At 42.7% G+C, this 19762-nt stretch overlaps 1 pseudogene across 1 annotated transcript; it reads left to right on the top strand.

Moving 5' to 3' along the window:
* The first annotated feature begins 17030 nt into the window (after positions 1-17030).
* LOC143598091 (auxin response factor 11-like) lies at positions 17031-19762 on the top strand (annotated as a pseudogene). The gene is made up of 8 exons (XR_013147047.1): positions 17031-17222; positions 17858-18033; positions 18111-18275; positions 18354-18540; positions 18639-18792; positions 18887-19230; positions 19311-19498; positions 19590-19762. The product of XR_013147047.1 is annotated as an auxin response factor 11-like (transcript).

Below are 19762 nucleotides of genomic sequence, written 5' to 3'. Positions count from 1 at the left end.
GGAAGGCTACCCGCACTAATAGCAAGGCTACACGCACAAGGCACTAACTCTCAATAATTCAGTGTCACCTGAAGGAATGAGCAAGGCGGGAACACTCCCGCCCAAATGAGCCAGTCCGTATGCTTCTGGAAGATCTTTTGTACTATACCTGCCAAGGTATGGACAAAATAGACAAGATCTGACCAAAGCAGCCCATGAACCAATCACAGGGTGACAGCTCACTGACAACAGTACGAGGAGGAGCATGCTCTAGTACTGTTTGTCACTATTAGCCGCTGCCTACTCACCAACCCTTGTCGTGGCACGCACATAGCCTGCAGTTGGTGGAAAAAAAACAAGACACAGCCGGCCTTGTCACTATCAGCCGCTGCCTACCCACCAACCAGCATGGCACGTGCGTAGCCCATAGTTGGTAGAACATGAATATTATACAGCTGGCTGTACCTGCTTGGAAACCTACCTTCGGCTATAAATACTCCAACACCTTGGAACGGTATGATCATCTGGTATCTTACCTTCATTAGCTATTTCTCTCAATATACACTTATATTCAGAGCAATCTAGTCTGATTCTCACGCCGAAGGGTGGTCACAAGGAGGAACCCCCCCTTCTCAGTGACGAGCTCACGGTGTCTGTTTTGCAGGTCATCTGAAGAACATCCTTCTTTGCCGGACCTAACCCTCGTGGGAAACATTACTTAACCCCAGATTATCCATAATCTGCCCGGGGTCACTTAGTGTTTCTTCATTGGCGCCATCCGTGCATAAAAGCTAGAACTAATTCTCAGTTTTTTCAAAACTTCTGAAAAAATGGTTAACGTTACTCCGATCCCAAGGCCAGTAAGTGACCAAGAAACCCCGGTAACCACAACCCCAGCTACTGGGGGGAACACCGGCGGTTACACAAATTTTACGAACACTACCCCGGTTACCCAAGCCGGGGCAAGTGCAGTAAACAATATTTCACTGGGGTTCACTGATGCCCAGTTGGAGAAACAGACGAGGCTCCCTTGCCAAACACTCGATCAAGTTAAGGCGTGGGCCGAAGCACGTCAGAAGGAATTCCAAGCTGAGTTGGATGAACGCTTGCGTTCACTCCAACAGGCTGACGAATTCGGAAGCACTCGACAACAGCTCAACATGAACAGTGAGTGCGAGTACTCGGACGATGATCGAGAGGAATCCGACACTGACGCGAACCCTCGCCATAGGGCGAAAGGGAAGCGTAAAGAGACGGACTTCCAACCAAGAAGGAATTTCGGAGAAACCTTCAAACCAAGGAACGCGGGGGGAAACCCACGCGACTTCTCCAAAACATTTAGACCAACTGCTGCAAATGCGGGAACATCCAAGTTTGCAAGGGACATTGCGGAAGCAATCGCTCCGAGAAGTGCCAAACAGATGTCCAACATCTGCACTTATGATGGTCTATCCGACCCAGATGATCACTTGAACAGATTCATAGCGGGGGCAACCGTCAGTAACTGGACGGAACCCACGTGGTGTTACATGTTCCAGATGACGCTGGTTGGAGCGGCCAGGGCGTGGTTTGATCGTTTACCGGTCCACCACATCTATGATTGGGCGGACTTTCAACACAAGTTCAGCCAACAGAGGAAATATACTGAAGAGCAGTGGACGATCCTCAACTGCGTGAGAGAGGAAGATGAATCTTTACTAGACTTCATCACTCGCTTCAACTCCAAAAAGCTGAGTCTAGGCAACATAAGTGAAGATCTTGTTCGCGCCGCTTTCATCTAGGGCGCCGAATACCCAGAGCTTATCCGCACGTTGACGGGTAAGGACGGCATGCCATCCACATGGGATGCCATCATGACGGCGGCCAAGCGCTTTGCCGAGACGGAGAAGCAACTGGGTAGGGATCTTCCCCAGAGTACACACCTCTACACGCAGAGGACCAGAGAAAACAATGTTCGGATCGCCCGGCAGAACAAAAAGAGGAAGCTAGGTATTTGGCAGTCAAGGGTAAACTTTGACACCTCATCCAGCTCTCGCCCTCTTGTTGGCGGAAGGGATAACACGCACCCTTCAAGCCGAAAACACCGGTGGACGCCACTCACCAAAAGCGTCACGGAGATATTTGCCACCGAAAAACTCCCATGGCCAAAAGTTCCAATGATCCGGCAGCGACCTAATGCGGATCAGAGCAAATCCTGTGACTTCCACGGGACAAAGGGTCACAATACAGAGGAGTGTACATCCTTGAAGGATATTGTTGAAACATTCGTCAAGGATGGAAGACTTGCACACCTTGTGGCATCAATCAAGAATGAAGGAAGGAATGATAACCGGTATAAAGGCAACGGACGAAAGCCCGTTGACATCAGCATCCACATGGTTCATGGCAACATCAGAGGAAGAAAAAGACGAACGACAGAACCATGCGAATGGAAGGAAGTTGAGGTGCGCTTCCCGCGAGTGCCAGGAGGACCCAGCAAGGAAGGCCCTATCGTCATCAAAAGCCAGCTGGGGCATTACATAACTTCCCGCACTCTTGCTGACAATGGCGCCTCGTCAACGGTTATGTACAGGCAGTTCTTCGACAAGCTAGACGACGAAGACAAAGAACGCCTAGAAACGGTTTACGCCTCAATGGAAGGGTTCGACGGCAGCACAAACACCCCCTGGGTATCCTATCTTTCCCCGTCATCCTCACGGACGGGAAATACTCCCGCACAGAAGACGTGGACTTCGTCGTAATGAGGAAGCCACATCACACATACGACATTCTCTTCGGGAGAGACGGGATGGCAAGATTCAACGCCATGGTATCTTCAGTCCACGGCATGATGGGATGGCCAACTGCTGAGGGTGTAGCGATGATCACCGGTATCCCCCAGGTATGCATCGCATCCGTCTCATCTAAACCCAAACCAAAGATGGCTAAACCAACCATCACCGAACCAGAAAAATGGGCCCTCAATGGCAAATACCCTGACCAGGCTGTTACAATTGGCCCAACAATCACTGATCCTACGCGCACCTTGCTCAAACGCTTACTACAGAAAAACGCTGACATCTTTGCGTGGACACCAACTGACATGACTGGTGTACCTCGAAGTAAGGCAGAGCATAAGCTCAAGTGTGACCCGGCTTTTACGCCAGTCATACAAAAGCGCAGAGTAATGGGGGCGGAACAAGCTAACGCGTGTAGAACCCAAGTCAAGGAACTCCTTGACGCGGGAATCGTACGCGTTAGTAAATATCAAACATGGGTTGCAAATCCCGTTATGGTACCGAAGGCTAACAAACAATGGCGCATGTGCATAGATTTCAAAGATTTAAACAAAGCATGCCCCAAAGATTGTTACCCGTTACCTGAAATTGACCTCAAAGTGGATTCATTAGCACCGTTTCGCCTTAAATGCTTCCTTGACGCATATAAGGGGTACCATCAAATCCACATGGCTGTAGATGATCAGGACAAAACCGCATTTCGAATGCCCGATGGCACATTTTGTTATCAAATGATGCCATTCGGACTTAAGAATGCAGGGTCCACATACCAACGCCTGATGGACAAAGAGTTTCATGCCCAAATTGGGAGAAACTTGGAAGTCTACATGGATGATTTGGTCATCAAAAGCCCTGAGCCAGAAGCGATGTTGAAAGACATCGAAGAAACTTTCAACACGCTCAGAAAGATAAACATGAAGCTCAACCCGAGCAAGTGTTCATTTGGGATGGAAGAAGGGAAGTTCTTGGGAGTCATTGTTACTAAAGATGGCTTCAGAGCGAACCCTGAAAAGGTCGAAGCCATTATCAAAATGGAATCACCTACTACCATCAAGCAAGCCCAGACACTGAATGGACGCCTAGTCGCACTTAACCGCTTTTTGTCAAACCATGCGGATAGGTCGTTCCCATTCGTGTCAACATTGAGAAACTGTTTAAAGAAAACGCACTTCCGCTGGACACCAGAAGCGGAAGCAGCTTTTCAGGAAATTCGGTTACGCTTGATCGAACTCCCAACGCTCACAGCACCAGAAGTGGGGGAGGAATTAATCATATATCTTTCGGCCACAGATAGAGCAACGGGGGCAGTCCTGCTAGTAGAGCGAAAAGGTATCCAGATGCCTATTTACTATGTTAACCGTGTCCTAACAGACGTAGAAACCCGGTACTCCACCCTGGAAAAATTAGTCTTAGCACTTGTACAGGCTTCACGCAGGCTAAGACGATATTTCCAAGGTCACCCAATCACCATTCTCACCAACTTCAAACTTGCAAACGTTCTAGGCAAACCCGAGTTATCGGGACGTCTAGCCAAATGGGCAATTGAGTTGGGGGAATATGCGATAAAGTACAAGCCAAGACCAGCCATAAAAGGCCAGGTCCTGTCCGACTTTATTGCAGAAGTCCCCGCTTCGCGGGAGAAAGAGTGCCAGGAGGAGGCTCAACCCTCCCCAGCACAGGACATCAATGATGTCTGGCGACTCTACACTGATGGAGCAGCCAGCAACGAGGGTTCAGGCGCAGGGTTGAAACTAACCAACCCAGCAGGCCAAGAATACACTTACGCTATTCGACTGGATTTTCCAAGTACGAATAACGAAGCCGAGTATGAAGCATTCTTGGCCGGGCTGAGAATTGCGCGTAAAATGGGAGTGAAAAACTTGGAAGCCCACGTGGATTCCATGTTAGTAGCCAACCAAATAAACGGAACGTACACGGCCGTGAATGACACAATGGCCCTGTACCTCGCACAAGCAAAAACCCTTATGCGCGATTTTAATGATTGTAAAGTCATACACGTCAAGCGTAGCGAAAACAAATCTGCGGATGCGTTAAGCAAGCTTGCATCATTAGCCTTCACCCATTTGGGAAAGGACATCCGCATTGAACTCCTTGAAGCACCATCAGTCCCGCACAAGGAAATTTGTGTCATCCAAACCGGCACAGAAACGTGGATGACACTGATAATAAATTACCTTGCAGCGGGTATACTACCAGAGTCAAAAACACAGGCAAGAAAAATACGTTGTAAAGCATTAAACTATCAACTCATCGATGACATCTTTTACAGACGTAACTTTCTTGGCCCACTCTTAAGATGCGTGGACAACCAAGATGCTGACCACCTCCTAAGGGAAGTACACGAAGGCATCTGTGGAGTACACGCAGGTCCACGCGTTGTTGTAGCTAAGCTAAACAATGCGGGATACTTTTCGCCGGGGATGCATACGGATGTGCTGGCATACATCAGAAAGTGTAGGTCTTGCCAGCTCTACGCACCCAACACGCATCGCCCGAAGAATGAACTTGTTCCAGTCACCTCTTCATGGCCATTTCAGAAGTGGGCCATCGATGTGACATGCCCATTTCCTACAGCAGCAGGAAACGTTCAGTTCCTAGTGGTAGCCATCGACTACTTCACCAAGTGGATAGAAGCAAAACCCTTAGCCCAAACAACCGCAAAACATATTAAAAAATTTATTTGGGAATTTATTATTTGTCGTTTTGGACTTCCACAGACTTTGGTAAGTGATAACGGCACCAACTTTGCTGACAAGAAGCTACAAAAGTGGCTGGAAGAACTTCAAATCACCCACACCTTTACCTCAGTGGCACACCCGCAAGGTAACGGTGAGGTGGAAAGAGCAAATAAAAGCATCGTCGAAGGCGTAAAGAAAAGACTCCTGGAACACAGATCCGGCTGGGTAGACGAAGTTCCACACGTCCTTTGGGCAAACAGAACGCTGAAAAAGGCCAGTACGGGAGAAACCCCGTTCAGCCTCACTTATGGCACTGAAGCCATGGTCCCAGTCGAAATTGGTTTGCCCTCACCACGGGTCTTGATTCAGCCAGAAGACAATGATGCAGAAAGACGGTTAGACCTTATGCTAACCGAGGAACGCAGAGACTTAGCCGCAGCGCGTGAAGAAAACTACAAGCGACAAATGCAAAAGTACTACAACACGCGGGTAAAACTCTGCAACTTCAATGTAGGAGACTACATATTGCGTAACAACGAGGCTTCAAACCAAGAGCGCCCAGGAAAACTGGCACCGGTCTGGGAAGGACCGTACATTATCAAAGAAGTTTTGGGAAAAGGCGCATACCGGCTCGAAAGGCTCGATGGCACTCCTATCCCAATAACATGGAACGGAGCTCAATTACGCAAATGTTACATGTAGATCAATTCCAAACTTGTAAAGAAAAGGCCTAGAGCCACTTCTAATGGAAATGATTCTCCTTTCATATTGTGTTGATAGCCTTACCTTTATACTTATGAACTTCCCACACTGATATGCCGGTATTCACCGCATAAATATGGGAAGAAGTAAGTCGTTGCGTGTGGAAGGCGGCAAAACCCGCATAAACACATAAAACGGTAAAAATTTCTAAGGAAAACCTTCACGCAAGTCAGCTATAGGTGAAGTTTGGTCATCCCAATAAATGAAAGTGACGGTCCTACCCGCACAATCATGATAGAGGAAACTGAACATTAACCTATTGGCAACCGCGCGTCGACAGGTTAACTTATTCAAAACACTTAGAAAATTTCAAAGGAAAAGATGAGGAAAACTTCCACGCAGGTCAGATATAGGTAAAGTTTAGCCATCCTACTAAGTGAAAGTGACGGTCTTATCCGCACAATCACGAAAGAGGAAGCAAAACTTTAACTTATTATCTGCCACGTTGAAAAGTTAACTTATCTAAGTACTCAAGAAATTGCTAAGTTAAAACAAAATATGCGTGAAATAAACAAGGCAAGGCATTAACAAATAATCTTTATTCCATCAACATTCAAACATTACAAGAATTGCTGGGTACATACCCGCATACAAGATTAGTAGTCTACAAACATAAAATCTACTCTAATGGTGGAAAGGGATCTAAAGTATCAAGCTTCAGGACCACTCCCACTTGGACCCGCACCATCAGTAGAGTGTGGCGGTTCAAGGAAAGCTTTGAGGATAGTTAGCCCATCATTAGCAGCAGCAATCTCGTTTACCTTCTCCACCACCGGATGCGGGAAGGCGGCATACTGATTCACTGCTTGGTCATACGCAACTTCAGTATCCACATTGTAAAGAGGGAAGTTGGAAGGCGGAATGCCTTCTTCAACAAACCCTAGACCAAGCAAGAAGCCAGCCTTTTCCCCATCCTCATGAGAAGCGTTGAGGGCTGCGCTCATCGCATCGTCATATGATGTGTTCGTGAACACCCGATGCACAACCTAAAAAACAGAAGTATATCAAAAACTCTTCTAAGGAAAAGCGTAAAGAAATTGTGAAACTACGCATACCTGAGACAACGCTTCTCGGAGAAGCCATTCCTTGGTAACCAGAGCCTCCTGGAGGGCAGCTTGAGCTTCATTACAGGCGCGTTCGGCTTCGTTCTTTGTAAGGTTGGCAAGCAACACATCTTTGGCTGCAGCCTCTTCGACGCCCTTTAGCTTACGCTCAGTGTGGTCAAGCACCCCCCTCTGGTCCAAGATCTCTTGGAGCTTCTTGGCATCTTCCATGGCCAAGGCATCATGAGCCTGCTGGAGCCTCTCTAATTTGGCTTTAAGTTCCTCATTCTCGATGCGTAGAGGCTCAACAGCAGCTTCAGCCTTGGTGGCCCTCTCGGTTGCATTCCGTGCAGTTTCCTTAGCCAACCGAAGCTGTTCATTAACAGCTTGGGTGGCCTTGGAACGGGCCTCGAGACGAGCCTGAACTTCAACCTCAAGGGCCTTGAAGGCCTTCTCCTTCTCCGCAGCAACGGCGGAGAGCCTCCTGTTCTCCTCCCGGACAGCCCGCGCCTGAGCTACTTCTTGGATACGAGCTGCCTTTAACTTGTCGTTTTCACGACAAAGCAGCTCGACGCGCGGCTGCATCCGGGCTACGAGAATGCGGAGCTCATTTGTCAACCTACCCTCTTGGTAGCTTGACATTGCTTCCCCCAGCGCCCCACGTGGGGCGGCGTGGCGCGCCCACTCGACGCATTCCACATGCGTCCGAAGGGTTGTTCCTCGGCGGATGTTCCATCGTGGAACATACACTTCATTGGAATCCGACACTGCAAAAGCAAAAAGCAGTTAGGAAAAGATGATTTAAAAAAAATATAAAATAAAATAATAAAAGGCCAAAATAACCCTACGCACCTATAGGGTCGACGACAGTCCTGTAGCCGCCAAACCCATCACCCGAACCTAACGGATATTCATCCAAGAGGTCAGGCAGATGGGAAGGAGGCAGAGATTGGCTTGACGCCCCAACCCCGGACATACCTGAAGGACCGGCCGTAGTCGCCGGCGCCGGAGGAGGCATAGCGGAGGCCGCCATGGTAGAAACCAACGGAGGTGAACTCACCGGAGGTGATCTCACAACCGCGGCCGCGGCTGTGGAAGAATCCACAGAAACACTCACCGCCGGCTCAGTGAAAGAATCAGTGAATATGGCACAGACAGCCGGCGGAGACGTCGTCACAGTTGGAACAGTTGGCTCAATCGGGTGAGCAACTGAACCAACAACTGAAGCAGGCGCAGTCGCCTGGGTCATCGCCTCAGGTAGGTTGACCAAACCTACCGTCATGGGTCCGGAGGTGCTCCTCCCCGATCCACCCTGGAATGCGGTAGCATCCACGCCTGCACAAAGAAGATATATAAGTATAATGGCGGAAAGTTATGCAGTTAAGATAAAGGAAGTATACTTACGGGTCCTTTTGAGCTTGAAGGCGCGAACGGGCGGGGACGAACCCGATGGAGCCGGCCTCTTCGTACCGGTCACCGTCGTTGTCCTGGGCTGCTCGGAGGTGACAGCCGTTTCAACCTCCAGAGCAGTGGTCTCAACACCACCCGGGTTCCCCGCCGCCTCTTCACTCTCGGTCTCCGACTCAGACCGGGTCACCTGGTCGGCAGTGGAGGCTACCTTCGCCTTGCCCTTCCCGCCAGCAGCCTTCTTCTTCCGCGCAAGAAAAGGACCATCTGCGGATTCCTCATCAGAAGATGACAAGATTAGAGGAATTCCAGCAGAGGTTTCAGCATTCAGGGGGCGAGGGTTAAATAGTCTTTTACCTGGCCGCATGACGCTCAGTATTTCGTGGCCTGGCGGGTAGGCCTCCACAAACCGATCCACAGTCTGCACAAAGATGGGCAACTCGTTCTCGTCAAGAGCACGAGTACCCAACCGAGCGGGACCATCAGCTTCCCGCGGATGCAGGAGGGACTGCACGTCATTTCCCTCTGAAATAAAAAGAAAAACAGTTAGAAAAAACCTTAAATCAACAAAGAAGACGGAGCATACCGTAAGGGATAAAGTTCAAACCGTATTCAAGTACGATGGGAATCTGTGGCGCATCCGCCCCAGCATCCTTCCACACCCTGCTCATACCGAGCATCACCATCCCGGACTCCGGAAAGCGGTAAACCGGAGTCTGGATCCGGGAAATCTTGGAGAACCATTCCGCCTCCTGGTAATTGGAGGCGTGAAGGCAGGGGAGAGCTCTCCCGTTCTTAAATGTCATCGCTATAGGGACGACACAGGGAGAGATGTAAAAGAACTCCCGCTTCCAAAACCGAAGACTGCGCTCGGTAGCGCAGATCTTCAAACCCTTGATCCGGGTGACCAGGGTGTACCAGCCTTGGATGCACCTCCAGGAGTAGAAGGTCATCAGGCGGTCGACGTGGGGATCCACGCCAAGAATGAGGCACACCCACTCAAAATGGCGGATCTTGGCGATCGCCATTGGGTGTACCTCCGTCAGGTGCACACCGTGTCTATCCAGAACACGGTATACAAACTTCGTCAACGGGAACCTAAGATTCCCATAGACGAAGAAGGCGGCATATACCCCTATTTTGCCCTTGGGGGCATCGTACACCGTCTGGTGTGGCTCCGGAAACTCAGGCTCGAACGGCTCCAGCATGAACTTTCGGACGATGTACCGGTAAAGCTCGATGGGAAGAGCACACTGGCATTCGCCAGCAGTGCTCTTATCGTCCTTATCGGACGTAGACGTAGGGTTCTCGACATACAAGTCAGACTCCTCGACGGTAGCTTCTGGATCATGAGTAGACGACATGTTTTGGAGGTAAAGAACGATTTCAGGAGAATGCTTGACAGAAAGTTAGAGTATTCGCCGGAAATCGCTTAGAAGAAGAAAGAAGTGAAAGTGTGGATTACCGTGAACCCTCTCCCCCTTTATATACTCATCGCAATGAATGCGATGAATTTAATGCGGAGGAGAGAGAAAAGAGCTGGTGCAATGAAACTATGACACGTGGAAAAAGCAAGCTGGCAACAGCTGTTGACGGGACGCGTGCCGTAAAATCCGCGCACACACGCCCGAAAAATCGCGCCCACGCGCCTGAAAAAGCTTCTGGAATGACCATATACTGTCACGTCGCCATAACTTCCTGCACGTCCTGACACTGTCAGAAGAAACCGTCGGACGACGTTTCAACAGTTTGGACTGTTCTTATCCTTTCACCAACTCTTCGAATTTCAAGAAGATTCAAAAAGATTCAAAAGTAAGCGGGACTATACCCCTTACCTTGGCAACCAAGTAACTATAAGACAGGTGCGAGTACAGTGTCAAGGCAAAACCCTTCACATACTTAGCACCCGCAGGGAATGGACGCCAAGAATACCTTGGAAGTAAGATAACTATAGGACGAGTGCGGGTACAGTGTCAAGGCGAAACCCTTCACATACTTAGCACTCGCAGGGAATTGAAACCAAGAAGGATCTTCTGGGCCATGCTTGCGGAAAAGGAAATAACATCCCCGCATAGCGGGAACGTTGAGAACTAGATTGTTTGAAGCTCCAGGATGGAATTGGTTCTTTAACATAATTGATCACTATGTTTAAAACTACCAAAACCTCGTGGAGAATCTACACAAGTGAAACTCAACGCTCCTGACTTGCGAGGAGGTTACACACCTACCCGCATCATACCCAAAAATCAAGCAGAAAAGTCGGGAATTTTTGCACGTGACATTAGGGAAACCGAGGGAAGAATCCCCACGGACAACCTTAAAACTAAATTCTTTTCAAAACCCCTTGCTTAAGTCCAAAGTTCACCTCACTTATTAACAATTCATGAGAAGAACATTGGACTGGGGGGACTTGAAGAGGTAGGTCCCAGCAGAGCCCAGTTGGACCCGCAAGACTCACCTTGAAGATGGACGTCTGCGCAAGGACCAACTGGTTCCGCAGGACCCACCATGCTCAGAGATAAAGACCTTACGCGCAGTACGCCAGCTGTTCCTGCAGGGAAAGCCTCCCAATGGTGAAGTACCCCGCCTGTCCTCGCAGCTGCGGATACAAGCCATCAGGGAAGGCTACCCGCACTAATAGCAAGGCTACACGCACAAGACACTAACTCTCAATAATTCAGTGTCACCTGAAGGAATGAGCAAGGCGGGAACACTCCCGCCCAAATGAGCCAGTCCGTATGCTTCTGGAAGATCTTTTGTACTATACCTGCCAAGGTATGGACAAAATAGACAAGATCTGACCAAAGCAGCCCATGAACCAATCACAGGGTGACAGCTCACCGACAACAGTACGAAGAGGAGCATGCTCTAGTACTTTTTGTGACTATTAGCCGCTGCCTACTCACCAACCCTTGTCGTGGCACGCACATAGCCTGCAGTTGGTGAAAAGGGAACAGTACACAGCCGGCCTTGTCACTATCAGCCGCTGCCTACCCACCAACCAGCATGGCACGTGCGTAGCCCATAGTTGGTAGAACAGGAATATTATACAGCTGGCTGTACCTACTTGGAAACCTACCTTCGGCTATAAATACTCCAACACCTTGGAACGGTATGATCATCTCGTATCTTACATTCATTAGCTATTTCTCTCAATATACACTTATATTCAGAGCAATCTAGTCTGATTCTCACGCCGGAGGGTGGTCACAAGGAGGAATCCCCCTCTTCTCAGTGACGAGCTCACGGTGTCTGTTTTGCAGGTCATCTGAAGAACATCCTTCTTTGCCGGACCTAACCCTCGTGGGAAACATTACTTAACCTCCAGATTATCCATAATCTACCCGGGGTCACTTAGTGTTTCTTCACCGGCATTAAATTAGCTTCCTTCGTGTGGATCAAGCAAACTAGCAAAAGAATACTTCTTTGGTTTTAACATAATTGGTATTAAAAAAAGAGAGATAAATTTGGATATACCAATTTAAAATGTCAAATAATTTACTGTTAACACATTCATTTTGAACAACTAAAATGTTAACACTTATAGAAATAAAAATTTGTCATTTGTGTATCTGAGTTAAGATCTGCCATATACCCAAAGTCCATGCAATAAAAGGTTAAGGGCACGTGGTGGGGCAAGTAGTGGCAGTGCAGTGTAATTATCCATGACAAGTGGATCGATCTCGGACTATATTAATAACTGAAACAACAATAATTCTGTTCTGTGCCGGATTTAACCTAGCCAAAATTATTGTTGCGTAACCACGGAACACTCCCTACCATGACGTCACTCATTGATAACCTTTTTTCCTAATTATATATGCGTTACAAAACTATTACTACTTGTTTTCTATTTAAAACCTAACGTATCTTATTATAATTGACTATACCCGTAAATTATGGACATTCACCTCATTTAAACCTAGTTTCGTATCTTCATATTCCTCATGATTGAAGTTGTGACTTTTGAGAGTTAGTTTAGGAAATTTTATAACAACTGCTTAAAGAAAGAAGCATCATCATTTATTAAAAGGGTTCATTTATTAATAGAGTTAAGTTATTCTATAAAAGCTTGAATGAGAACGACGGGGTAAACATTTTAGTTTTTTTTTGTTTTTGATTTATATTTTAAGATATGATTTTTTAATACTTTTTTATCTTAAATTTTTTAGAGGTTTTTTAGACCAGAAATCATTCTCATCATTATCATTTTTGTGACATTACGTATTTTAACCTAACCGGTACTAACAAATATAACTTTTAATTAATTTATTATAAAAACATCTACTATGTAATTACAATAAAAATAAAATGAGGTATTATTTTAAATACATGCATGCATAAATAAATAAATAAATAAAGCTATATTGTAATATAAATAGTTATATGTATAAAAATAAAATAAAATTTAGGCAAGCCAAGCTTGAATTTGAAATTCTACTCATGCTACGACCTCGAACTTTGAATATAAAAACTTGAAACAAGCTGAGTTCGAAAGAGGTAAGCTCGTGATCCATTCGCAAAATCATAATTTCGCAAAATCATAAGTTTGAAAGAGGTAACCTATTAAATTCCGAATTCCTATTAGTAACATAAAAAGATGAGAAATTGTTGTTCTCCTAAATCCAGATATAATTCATTAACAACTTCAGTCACATCAAAAATTTTCACAAGATATTTAATCAAACAAATTTGGGAATAGGGGAGAGTGGGATTTAATCCTAAAATATTTCTATCGTAATTTTAATGAGTGGGCTTGTCACTCGTTGTGACCCAAAGCCATTTCTTGGGTTCACTCTCTCGTGGACAGCCCTATGTACAACCCTTCCCCTGCCCAAATCACCATGTATTAACTACCAAGATCCATTAAATAAGTAATTCACAATCCTTTGCAACGCTAATGAATTATTAACAGTTTTACTAAAATATCATGGTTTGCTAGTGTAGATCACAAGATTGTATGAAAACATGTCACATTAAGAAGATTGCATAAAAAGATATCACAAAATTATTATTCAATTAACAACTCCACTTATCAAATGCCAAATTCCCTACATTATAGAAAACAAATTGCATAACTCGACTTGTATTAAAGATCTTCACAGCCTAAGCGAAAGAAACTTCACTTATAAAGAATTTCATTAAAATATTTCTATCGTAATTTCAATGAGTGGGCATGTCACCTGGTCACAGTATACTTTTTACAAAACAGACGTGGGCATATTCAAATTGTGGCCCAAAGCCATTGCTTGGGTTTACTCTCCCGTGGACGGCCCTATGTACAACCCCTTCCGCTGCCCAAATCATCGTTCATTAACTACCAAGATTCATTAAATAAATAATTCACAATCCTTTGCAACTCTAATGAATTATTAACAGCTTTTCTAAAATATCATTGGCTGCTGGTGTAGATCACAAGATTGTATGATAACATGCCGCATTAAGAAAATTGCAAGGTTGCATAAAAAGATATCACAAAATTATTATTTTATTAATAACTCCACCTATCGCATCCCCAATTCTCTATCAACACATTATAGAAAAAATTTGTATAGCTCAACTTGTATTGAAGATCTTCATGGCTTAAGCGAAAAGAATTAATTCATAACTTCACCTATAAAGAATTTCATTAAAATATTTCTATCGTAATTTTAATGAGTGGGCAAAGAGGTACACAAATCGGTTAACTGGTTAACCATTAACCAGTTAATACGCTAACTGGGTTTTTTTTGCTAGAATTAACCGGTTAGACCGGTTTTTTGGTTTGGGTAGTAACCGGTTTTGACTGGTTAGACCGGACCGGTTAATAACTGGAAAAAACCCGATTTTTAATAAAATAATAACAAAAAAATCGGTTAACCGATTCAGTTTTTGAAATCAATAATATACAAGCGGTTACTACTCGACGGTTATGATCAGTTATTAACCGGTTAGGATTGGACCGGTTAGTAACCGGTTACAAAATTGAGTACAAACTGGTTAGAAACCGGTTTCTAGGGGGCATGTCACATGATCACAATATACTTTTTACAAAATAGTCGTGAGCCTATTCAAATTGAGGCCCAAAGTCATTTCTTCGATTTACTCTCTGTGTACGGCCTTATGCAGAACCAATTCCCCTACCCAAATCACGATGTATTAACTACCAAGACCCATTAAATAAATATTTCGCATTCCTTTGCAACGCTAATGAATTATTAACAGGTTATTAAGGTTTTTTTTTGTATTTTTAAATAGTTTAACATTTCAAAATATTTCCTTAAAAATTGAGAGAGAAATTTGAAATTGCAAAAAAAAAAAAAAAAAAAAAAACTAAATGAAAAATTGCAACAAAGAAAATTTATTTTTTTCATTTTTTTGTTGCGTTTTTCGCAATTTAATAATTATTTTTCTCATTTTTTTATTTTTGCAATGTAAAATTATTTAGAAATAAAAAACATACATAACCTACTATTCAGGTAAAATATCTAGGATTATAACTCAAATGAAACTTTAGTGATCTGATTGAAAAAAAAACCCATTTTTTAAGTGACTTGATTGAAACAATTTTAAAACTTGTTACTATTTTATAAAGTAATCCCAAAAAAAATGTTAGCAACTAAACTTTGATTTCTAGTAAAAAAATTACAACGGGTTATATCCCGCCTCAAACGTTCAATAAAAAACAAATAAAAATAAAAAATAATATTCCATCACTAAAAAGTAATAGGTTTGGGACTACTATAGTGATGGAATACTTATACTATAATATGTCACATTAATTAATTTAGATTGCATAGCATTACTTCATACTACATTAAATATAAACATATTACATCATATTATATGAAATTATATCACATTACATGAGTATTTACTATTTGCATAAAATTACATTATATTATAACATATTACATTATATTTTTCATATTTTATCATATTGCATAAAATTATATCATACTAATTAAGTTTGTTGTGTGCACATGAGTCGAGCCGTACATAAACTATGTTAAAGCAACTCGCTAAATGTCAAAATTGTATCGAATTGAGTCCAATAAATATTTTAGCTTTCTAAAAAATTATTAAATAAATTGTAAAATATATATTAAAAAATTCTACTTTATGTTAGTTATGTATAAAATAAGTCAATAATATTTTCAGCCAGATTACTAGGTCTAAAAGTTATTACCATGCTTTGTGAAAGTATGTTTTAATCTATTATTATCCTTTTGCATTTATTATTTGATAAACTAAATATCTTTTTTTATAAAATCATAAATAAGAAATTAAGTATTGTATTAATTAAATCCATTATAAAAAATCAACTTAAAAAAGCAAGACTTTTTATCCATACTATCCGGTTATAAAAGTGATGTCACAATTATAATACATTGCACTGAAAGAGTGAAAAGTTATATTTTAAGGGAAAAAGAATTAAAGTAGGTTAACCCAACATGCCACATTAAATATTTAGAATAGCTCATGCTTTACACACCACCCAGAAAGGAGACAAAACACATGCCTATATATATGTACATATATATCCCATTATACACACTGTGATAGAGACAGAGAGAGAGAAGAATTCAAGTATACAACATTTTCACATATATCTTTTATTCTAGTGAGAGAAAGAGGAAGACACGTATCTTATAGATTGTGTTTTTTATAAAATTATTTACTTGTTAAAATCATGGAGAATGCAGGGCCATCATCATCATCAGCAGCATCATCATCTTTTGTCTCAGTTGAAGGTGATATTACTTGATAAGTTCATTCTATAATATTGTCACATAATGATTAATGTTTTAATTTCCATAAGTTTAATGTTGTTCTTAATCTAAATATTATGCAGATGTTATGTTCAAAGAACTGTGGAAATCTTGTGCTGGACCATTGGTTGATATGCCTAAAGAAGGAGAACGTGTATACTATTTTCCGCAAGGACATATAGAGCAAGTGAGTAATTAAATTACAAATCTATATATGTTTGTTAAAGTTTAATATTTTAACTTTAATTAATTGATTTTTTTTTATTTTTTTTGGTTTAGGTGGAAGCTTCAATGAATGAAACATCAACTCAAGAGATACCACATTTTGAACTCAACTCAAAGATCTTGTGTCATGTTGTCAACACACATTTGTTGGTATGTAATTTGCTATTTTTGGATTAAGATTTTAACAAGGGATTTATGTGTAATTGCTTAAAAAGTGGGAGCGAATTCGGCCTTTTATCAAGAATGATCATATATTCATATACGAATGTTGTGACTTTGTAGGCAGAGCGTGACACGGACGAAGTGTACGCCCAAGTCACACTGCTCCCGACAATGGATGTAAGAATTTGATTCATTAAATATTTGAATTAAATTAAATATATATAAAATGATGGTTTTGTTACTTTAATGTCACATTAATTGCAGCAAAGGGAGTTAACAAGTCGTGATCCATGTTTACCTGAACCAGCAAGGCCAGGTATGCGCTCGTTTGCCAAGGTCTTAACGGCTTCGGATACCAGCACACACGGCGGGTTTTCAGTGCTCCGAAAGCACGCGCAAGAGTGCCTTCCCGCGCTGGTAAACTTCTTTTTTTCGGTGGGAAATTGGATTTTAATATCAAAACTTTCCCCTGTTGGCCAGCGCTAAGCCGAACTTTAAAAATATACCACAAAAGTCCAAGTTTCAACCTATTGGCCGACAACGAGTTTTTCACTAACAGAGTTAGATTCTGTTAGTTTTTGTTGGCGTGGATCAGCTTACGTGGAAAAAATATATTTTTTTATTAATAATGTTGGTGGTCAGGTCCACCGATATTATTAATAAAAAATTTAAAAAATCTACGTAAGCTAGTCCACGTCAGCAAAAACTAACGGAATCTAACCGCGTTAGTGAAAAGCTCGTTGTCGGTCGATATGTTGAAACTTGGGACTGTCGTGGTATTTTTGAAGTTCGGCTTAGTGCGAGCCAACGAGACAAAGTTTGGATTATTGTAATCCGATTACGCTTTTTCGGTTCATTAATTATAATTAATTATTATTATTTTAACACCTAAGTTCCACCTCACATTTATAAAAGGGATATCATGTCACATTAATTATTAGTAGGATTTAGTTATATGGTCACATACATTATTATTCCAGACTCTTTTACACTTTTATGTTTTAAATAATAATTTGTTTTTATGTTCAAATTTGAGTAAATTTGTATGTTAGATCATGAATCAAGAAGCACCTAGTCAAGACATAGAGGCCTTTGACCTACATGGCACCCTATGGAGATTTAAGCACATTTTTAGGGGTCAACCAAAGAGGCATCTATTGACTACAGGATGGAGTAATTTTGTTACTCAAAAGAAATTAGTGACAGGGGATACACTTGTATTCCTAAGGTATTGTTTTATAATTATTGGTGGTAAAGTATGTACATTTTATAATGTTGTGACTTGTGACTCGTGTCTAATGATAGGAATGAAAATGGTCATTCGCGTATTGGCGTTAGACGTCAGGTTCGTCAACACAGCTCAGCGCCTTCTTCTGTTATCTCTAGCCAGAGTATGCATTTGGGCGTGCTGGCAACCGCGTCACAAGCGGTTTTCAGCCAGTCCCGGTTTACCATTTTTTACAAACCAAGGTATGAATAATGATGTTGATCTTTGACGGTTTTTCTAATAACATTTTTTGAATTGTGATTTTTTTTTTCGTTTTTCAGGACGGTCCAGTTCATTGTCGGTGTAAACAAATATCTGGAAGGTGTGAATAATGGTTTTAGTGTTGGAATGAGGTTTCAGATGCGGTTTGAGGGAGATGATTTGCCGGAGAGAAGGTTTACCGGCACGATTGTTGAAGTCGGAGACTTGTCGCCTCAGTGGGTAAACTCAAGATGGCGATCGTTGCAGGTTATGGTTATTTATGTAACATAAGTACATAACATATGTTTAAATTTGATGTTTGTTTGGATAAACTAAAAAGTCAAACCTTTTGTTGACCATACCAGGTTGCGTGGGATGAACCGGCGTCAATTGTGAGACCAGAACGGGTTTCACCGTGGGAAATCGAACCGTTTGTAGCACCTGTTCCCGCGAGTTTAGGTCAAGCAGTGGTGCTAAAACATAAAAGGTCAAGACCATCAAAGGGAAACCATAATGCTGGTCAGTTGACTTTTCTTATATATTTAGAACCTTATTGTATATGTAATTATGTATACAATATGCATATTATTAACATCTTTTTAATTTGTTTTAGAAGCAGGAAGTTCAGGTTTATCCGCTCGGTTAAAATCGACGAATGAAGGACAGAGGGATGATAACCCAAACACTAGCCGTAACCGTAACCATAACCATGGTTCCTGGTTATCATCATCGTCGCCACTTGTGATAGCTTCAAGGAACGTTCATGAAGTAGACGAAACTGAAGAAAGAAGAAGTGCTTTCTCACCTTGGTCGGGTAAGCAGCGAAAAGATTCGATACCAAGTTCTGCAAGCGGATCAACTTGTAGAATTTTCGGTATTGACATAAATATCCCACCGAAAGGTGGTGATAAAGAAGCTGAAAACATACAAAGCAATGCCACCCGAACGCGAACAAAGGTATGCATATAACTTTGACTTATCTTTATGATCAAGATATGCATCTGACCAACTTGGTTATGAACTTATGATTATGAAAGGTCATGATGCAAGGGATGGTGGTAGGTCGAGCGGTGGACCTAACTTTGTTGAGGAATTATAAGGAGTTAATCGAAGAGATGGAAAAGATGTTCGGGATAGAAGGTGAGTTGCACACTCAAGAGGAGTGGGAAATTGTGTATACCGATGGTGAAGGAGACGATAAGCTCATGGGAGATCAGCCGTGGCGGTAAAAGCTTTTAAAAACTTATATTTATCTATTTGAAATATGCATTGGTATGTTACTATGTTAACAAAGTCTTATGTGGTTGTGACTGTAGGGAGTTTTGCAGCACGGTGAAGCGCATCACCATTCGTTCAAGTCAACAAGTCAAGAAAATGAGGGTGGGAAGTAAGTTTCCCTCTTCAACCGACGGCGAGGCGTCAGGTAGCTTAGAAGCTTCAAGAAAGTGATGTTGAAGATGTTTACGAAACTCCCCTGTGCTAGTTTCGG

The sequence above is a fragment of the Bidens hawaiensis genome, unplaced genomic scaffold (genome assembly GCF_021521415.1).
Source record: "Bidens hawaiensis isolate Kalapana, Puna unplaced genomic scaffold, B.hawaiensis_p1.1 tig00049640_1, whole genome shotgun sequence".
Lineage (NCBI taxonomy): Eukaryota > Viridiplantae > Streptophyta > Magnoliopsida > Asterales > Asteraceae > Bidens > Bidens hawaiensis.
This window is presented reverse-complemented; position numbering and strand designations above follow the sequence as displayed.